Source organism: Aquila chrysaetos, chromosome 8, assembly GCF_900496995.4.
Source record: "Aquila chrysaetos chrysaetos chromosome 8, bAquChr1.4, whole genome shotgun sequence".
NCBI classification, from domain to species: Eukaryota; Metazoa; Chordata; class Aves; order Accipitriformes; family Accipitridae; genus Aquila; species Aquila chrysaetos.
The window spans coordinates 17,618,172-17,625,635 of NC_044011.1; positions in this window are offsets into that span (position 1 = coordinate 17,618,172).

Consider the following 7,464-nt stretch of genomic DNA (forward strand, 5'->3'; position numbering starts at 1 on the left):
AGTGGCGTGGGACACAGGATATGTTTCCAGCCATCCAGTGGTTGCTTCCACCATTGTAAGCACATGGCACTTGCCTTGGCGGGTTCGTGGAAGTGTGATATAGTCAATCTGCCAGGCCTCCCACTGTTTATATTTCAGCCATCGCCCTCCATACGACAGGGGTTTCAGTCGCTTGGCTTGCTTAATTGCAGCACATGTTTCACATTCATGGATAACCTGTGCGATAGTGTCCATGGTTAAGTCCACCCCTCGATCGCGAGCCCATCTATATGTTGCATCTCTTCCCTGATGGCCCGAGGTATCATGGGCCCACTGAGCCATAAATAGCTCACCCCTACGTTGCCAGTCCAGGTCCACCTGAGACACTTCAATCTTGGCGGCCTGATCTGCCTGCTGGTTGTTTTGATGTTCTTCAGTGGCCCGACTCTTGGGTACATGAGCATCTACGTGGCGTACTTTTACCACTAGCTTCTCTATCCGAACAGCAATATCTTGCCACAGTGCGGCAGCCCAGATGAGTTTACCTCTGCGCTGCCAATTGCTCTTCTTCCATTGCTGTAGCCACCCCCATAGGGCATTTGCCACCATCCATGAGTCGGTATAGAGATAGAGCACTGGCCACTTTTCTCTTTCAGCAATGTCTAACGCTAGCTGGATGGCTTTCACCTCTGCAAACTGACTCGATTCACCTTCTCCTTCAGCAGTTTCTGCGACTAGTCGTGTAGGACTCCATACAGCAGCCTTCCACCTCCGATGTTTTCCCACAATGCGACAGGACCCATCAGTGAACAGAGCATATTGCCTCTCATTTTCTGGCAGTTTATTATACAGCGGGGCCTCTTCAGCCCGTGTCACCTCCTCCTCTGGCGACATTCCAAAATTTTTGCCTTCTGGCCAGTCCATGATCACTTCCACAATTCCTGGGCGACTGGGGTTTCCTATGCGAGCCCGTTGTGTGATCAGTGCGGCCCACTTACTCCACGTGGCATCAGTTGCATGATGTGTAGAGGAGACCTTCCCTTTGAACATCCAGCCCAGCACTGGCAGTAGGGGTGCTAAGAGGAGCTGTGTTTCAGTACCAACCACTTCTGAGGCGGCTCGAACTCCTTCATATGCTGCCAATATCTCTTTTTCAGTTGGAGTATAGCGAGCCTCGGATCCTCTGTATCCCCGACTCCAAAACCCCAGGGGTCGACCTCGGGTCTCCCCAGGTGCTTTTTGCCAGAGGCTCCAGGTAGGGCCATTCTCCCCAGCTGCAGTGTAGAGCACATTTATAACATCTTGTCCTGCCCGGACTGGCCCAAGAGCTACTGCATGAACAATCTCCCGCTTAATTTGTTCAAAAGCTTGTCGTTGCTCAGGCCCCCATTTAAAATCATTCTTCTTCCGGGTAACTTGGTAGAGAGGACTTACAATTTGACTGTAATTTGGAATATGCATTCTCCAAAAGCCCACAACACCTAAGAAAGCTTGTGTTTCCTTTTTATTAGTTGGTGGGGACATAGCTGCTATTTTGTTGATCACATCCATAGGGATCTGACGACGCCCGTCTTGCCATTTTACTCCTAAGAACTGGATCTCCTGTGCAGGTCCCTTGACCTTACTTTCTTTTATGGCAAAACCAGCCTTCAAAAGGATTTGGATTATTTTCTTCCCTTTCTCAAAAACTTCTTCTGCCGTGTTGCCCCATACGATGATGTCATCAATGTATTGCAGGTGCTCTGGAGCTTCACCTTTTTCCAGTGCAGCCTGGATCAGTCCATGGCAAATAGTGGGGCTGTGTTTCCACCCCTGGGGCAGTCGATTCCAGGTGTACTGGACACCCCTCCAAGTAAAGGCAAACTGTGGCCTGCACTCCGCTGCCAAAGGGATGGAAAAAAATGCATTAGCAATGTCAGTTGTGGCATACCACTTAGCTGCCTTTGATTCCAGTTCATATTGAAGCTCTAACATATCTGGCACAGCAGCGCTCAGCGGTGGCGTGACTTCATTCAGCCCACGATAGTCTACTGTTAGTCTCCATTCCCCATTAGATTTCCGCACGGGCCATATGGGACTATTAAAGGGTGAGTGAGTCTTGCTGATCACTCCTTGACTCTCCAATTGGCAAATCAGCTTATGGATGGGGATCAGGGAATCTCGGTTGGTGCGATATTGCCGCCGGTGCACCGTCGTGGTAGCAATTGGCACCTGTTGTTCTTCAACCTTCAGCAACCCCACAACCGAAGGGTCTTGAGAGAGACCAGGCAGGGTAGACAGCTGTTCAATCTCCTCCGTCTCCAATGCAGCTATACCAAAAGCCCAACGGTACCCTTTTGGGTCCTTGAAATATCCCCTCCGGAGATAATCTATACCAAGGATGCATGGGGCCTCTGGGCCAGTTGCAATGGGGTGTTTATGCCAGTCATTCCCGGTTAGACTCATTTCAGCTTCTAATACGGTTAGCTCTTGGGATCCCCCTGTCACACCAGAGATACAGATGGGTTCTGCCCCTTTATAACTTGATGGCATTAGGGTGCATTGTGCACCAGTGTCTACTAGAGCCTTATATTCCTGTGGGTCTGATGTGCCAGGCCATCGAATCCACACTGTCCAGTAGACTCGGTTGTCCCTCTCCTCCACCTGGCTGGAGGCAGGGCCCCTCTAATCCTGGTTAGAATATTCGTTACTCACTTTTCGCACACGTGAATCAGAAGTCCCTTCAAGAGGATCAGAAATGTGATCAGCCCATCTACTGCATCTGGGGGACTCCTCACAGGAAACTGGAGCAGCAGTTTTCCAAGAAGAATCCTCTTTCCTGGTTGCTTTTTCTCGCAACTCCCGTACCCGTGCATCCAGGACTGAGGTAGGTTTTCCATCCCACTTCCTCATGTCCTCTCCATGGTCGCGCAGGTAAAACCACAGGTTAGCCCGTCGTGTGTACTTTCTCTCTCCTCTCTCTTGGGCAGAGGAATGCTTACTCCCAATAGCTGCGATGCGGGCCTGTACAGGTGGGGAGGAAGACATATCCACTTTGAATTGCTGGAACTCTCGGGACAATTCCTCTACAGCCGAGACACAGGCCCGTAGGGAGGAAGAGAGACTTCCTTCATATTGCCGGAGTTGGACAGCCAATTCATCCACCGTTTGTCCATGGCCTTCTTTCCAGGACATTACTGCCAATGAGTTGGCATAGGTTGGTGGTGCACTTCGTAGAAACTTCCGCCACATGGGTTGTGTGCATTGGACATCATCTGGGTCTATGGGTGACTGCGCATTTTCTGGATCATTATAAATCACCTCCAGCACGGCTAATTCCCTCAGGTACTGGATACCTCTCTCCATGGTGGTCCACTTGCCTTGGTGACATGTAACTTCATCCTTGAAGGGGTATCTTTCCTTTACACCTAACAGAAGTCGCCTCCAGAGGCTGAGGACTTGTGTTTTTCTCCCAATCGCCTTGTCGATGCCCCCTTCCCTAGACAGAGATCCCAACTGCTTGGCTTCCTTACCCTCTAATTCCACACTACTAGCCCCATTATCCCAGCATCGGAGCAGCCAGGTAACAATGTGCTCACCTGGGTGGCGGCTAAAATCTTTTCGCATGTCACGCAACTCACTCAGGGATAGAGATCGGGTGATTATTTCAGGTTCTGCCTCTTCCTCCTGTTCTCGTGATGACCCTGGTTCATCTTCATCTCTCACTGAGCGAACTGATTTCTTTGTGTGTTTCTTTTTCTGTACAGGGGCGACTGATACCGGCACAGGTTGGTTCTCTGGTTTAGCTGCAGTATCTGTCACTGCGGTTGGGGTAGCCGCGCTGCCTGTTGCCGGGGTAGGGGTAGCGACGCTGCCTGTTGCCGGGGTAGGGGTAGCGACGCTGCCTGTTGCCCTGTTTTCCATCTTTTCCCCCTTTTCTCCCTGAGGGTGCTGCATAATATCAAGCAGTGTTTGGTAGATACTGGCCAGGGCCCAGCACAGTGCAGCGAGTTGTACGTCTTTGGAATAGCCACAGCATTTTTCTTTCAAATATTCTACCACTTCATGAGGGTTCTGTAGTTGTTCAGGAGTGAACTTCCAAGCCACTGGGGGTGAGAAGTTCTCTAGATACCTGCCCATATCCTCCCACATGCCGTGCCACCCATGAATATCCAGCTTTGGGGCAGATCTCTGGGTGGTACTCTTAAAGAGCCTTTTTGTAGCCCTAAACAAGACCTGAAACATATTCAGGAGGCATAGCACTAACAGCACAGTGGCTTGTGCATCCCAAGGATATTCAAAGTTCTCAAAAGCTGTTGTAATTAGTCGGAAGGAGAAAAGGGAGGCGAACGGATGGGGGGAAGTATCCCCCCCTAACTCCCCCATGGATTGGCTGTAATTACCAATAAAATCCGATAGAAGGTGCCCAAAGTATGGAAATGATATCACTGCCTCATACAGATACCAGCTTAACCTCATGACCAGTGATGTAATCATTTCACAAGTCGACATTGCCCAGTACAGCAAAATGATAATCCCAATCACTCTCCCAGAGGTGAGAAACGTAACTACAGGCAATACATAGAGCATATAAGGACCTACAAAACGCCACCATGTAAACAAATTAATCAACATTGTGACTAACATCTATTTATCTAATATAAGGAATGCGTATGACAAATTTGTTTCAACACGCTCTGGCCAGATCTGTCGTTATCTCAACCCTTCGAGCCCCACGTTGGGCGCCAAAAAGGACTGTCGTGGTTTCAGCCCAGCCGGTAACAAAGGACCACGCAGCCGCTCGCTCACTCCTCCCGCCCCCTCCGGTGGGATAGGGGGGAGACGGAGGAGAGAAAAGAAAAAAAACTGGAACCTCGAGGGTTGGGATAAGGGCAGTTTACTGGGACAACGCAAAAAAACTTACAACAACAACGACGGTACTAATGAAAGAGTATACACAAAAGAGTGATGCACAGTGCAACTGCTCACCACCCGGGACCCGACGCTCCGCCACTTCCCCCACCGAAAGTCGAGAGCAGGAGAGCCCCCCCCCCGGCCCACTCCCCATGTATATACTGAGCATGATGTCACATGGTATGGAATAGCTCCTTGGCTAGTTCAGGTCAGCTGCCCCGGCTATGCCCCCCCACCTCCCAGGTTCCTGTAAAAATTAACTCTATCCCAGCTGAACCCAGGACACCATACAAAGAGCAAAGCAGAAAGCATAAAATTTGAAATAGGTCTTCATATCCCAGGAGGCTGTCCTAGGGTGTATCCCACGCAGGAGGCATCCCTCTCCACTGTCAAAGCTGTCCCCCTTTATGTTAATTATTCTTGAACTTTACCCTTTCCTATCCCAAGTGAACAGGTTGACCACTAAATTGTCATGTCAGCTTCTCAGGTTTTTTTCTTTCATTCTCTCCAGTGTAATAACCATTGTAGCATTTACATTAAATGAAACAGCTTCAGCAGGAGCTAATGAGGCAGACGGTGTTCCTGCATGTTCCTCAACCCTACATATGTAATAGCATTTCAGTTCAGGGAACTTTCCTGTGATTGAGAAGACTGGGTTTCAAATTCCTACTGCCTGTCAGGTCGCATGGCTTTTAAAACTGTCACCCCAGTTTAGTATCTTAGCCATTGGATATTAAGTTAAATAGAAGAAAACAAATTTGTCTGTTACATTTTGTCCAATGGCTGTACAAACCTCTCTCGCTCTCTACGCATATATGCATCCACGTGCCTGCAGGTGCACGCACACACACATGCACACAGATATTCATGTACTGGCCCTGCTTTCAACAAACAACTTGTTCAGCTTCATGAAGGGGATCCCACCAGCTTCGGGTTGTGCTGCAGAGCCGATGGCACGACCACTTAAACTCTTTGGAGCGACAGCAACTGCTGCGTCTCCTCCCCTGGGAGAGGAAAGCTGTACGCCAGCAGGTGAAGGCCGGCTAGCTAGAGTGAGGGCTAGCAGTCGCAGGGGAAGAATTGTGCCCAAACCCAAATTGTTAACTACCTCCTCCCTGCTCTGCTGATGATCAGAACAACACATCAGACTGGAAGGAGAGCAGGATCCCCAGTTGTCAGGCTAATGAATAACTGAACTGGTTCTCTTGAAATCCCAGTTAACCCCAAAACCTCTTTCATAGAAACAAGTGTTCAACCAAATAGAACTGATAATTTCTGGACATGGAGGCTTAAAAATTTCTTAGACTTTCTGCACGACAGTCTACAAAGGCCAGTTTGTTCCCTTCCAGAATTTCAGGATTAGTCCCCAAATATCCTTGACTAAAGTCTCGGCAAATAGTTTTATTTAGATGTGAAAGGAAAAATAACTTGTCTTGTTCACTCCATTCCAAGTTTCTAGTGCTCAGCGCCCATGAAATGGATTGCTTATGGGGAGATAATGTCTTTCTTGTGTCTTCCAAAGTCTGTGAAAAATGTCTTCCTGGTTAATAGGTTGATTAAAACTGTATATGCTCCAGAAGATAAATATGATTATTTATCATACTTGCCCAAGATAATGACAGTAAAGAAGACAAGGTTGAAATTCTGTATGATTTCCTCTCTTCCACATCCAGGGACATTCAGCACACAATACACAGATGGTATGCCACATAAAGCATCGCATTAACCGTTAAACATTTTTTTCTTCCCATTAACTAATTTAACAATATGCCCCTGCTATTAAAGAAATAGACAAATTACAGAAAACTTCTGTCAGCTTAATCCCGATGGCTAAAATAGGCCATTTACCGAGATGGGATTGTTTTCTGGCCTATCAGGTTCAAAACCTCTAGAAATTCGGCAGCCACCAGCCCAGACTCTCGCAGTGTTGATTCAGCTCTTCATCCTTAATTGAGTTTCAGGCATGTAACTCTCCGGAGATTTTTGAATGACAGCTACTCTGCTCTGCATGTATGTTAGGTGACCTGAATTTTCTAAAATGATGAGCGTGGTTTAAGTCAGCAGATGCTGTAGGTGATAAAACTCACAGCAAAAGCCCCTGAGACTTTTTTGCCAGAGTGGGCAGTGAACCAAATTAAACAAGCATTTCCAGTTTGTTATCATTTGCCACCTTCTACAGCAAAGACACTGTTACTGACCTTGGGGCTGGTGGTACTGTGGAGGCTCTCTTGGTAAGCAGGAGAATGGTGGAGCAGCCTGCCCATCACTGTTCCTCGCACAGTCATCTGCCATACTGACCTCTTTTCAACACCATTCTCCTATTTCTGCTTCTAAGCAACACAGAAGTATGGAGGGAGCTCATGTATTATGAAGTACTAGCCTAGAGGCTAGTTTTAGGAACACACATGGCCTCCATTATTCCTATAACTCAATGTGACCAGAGAGTTGGTGAAGAATCAGTGTAAATGAAACACTGAGGCCAGCTGAAAAGTGACCTGAAACAACTTGAAACTCACTGCAGCTGTGCTACATTACCCAATTTGAATAGCAGTGTTGCAAACATCCCCTTATTTTAGCGTAACTTTTTGCACA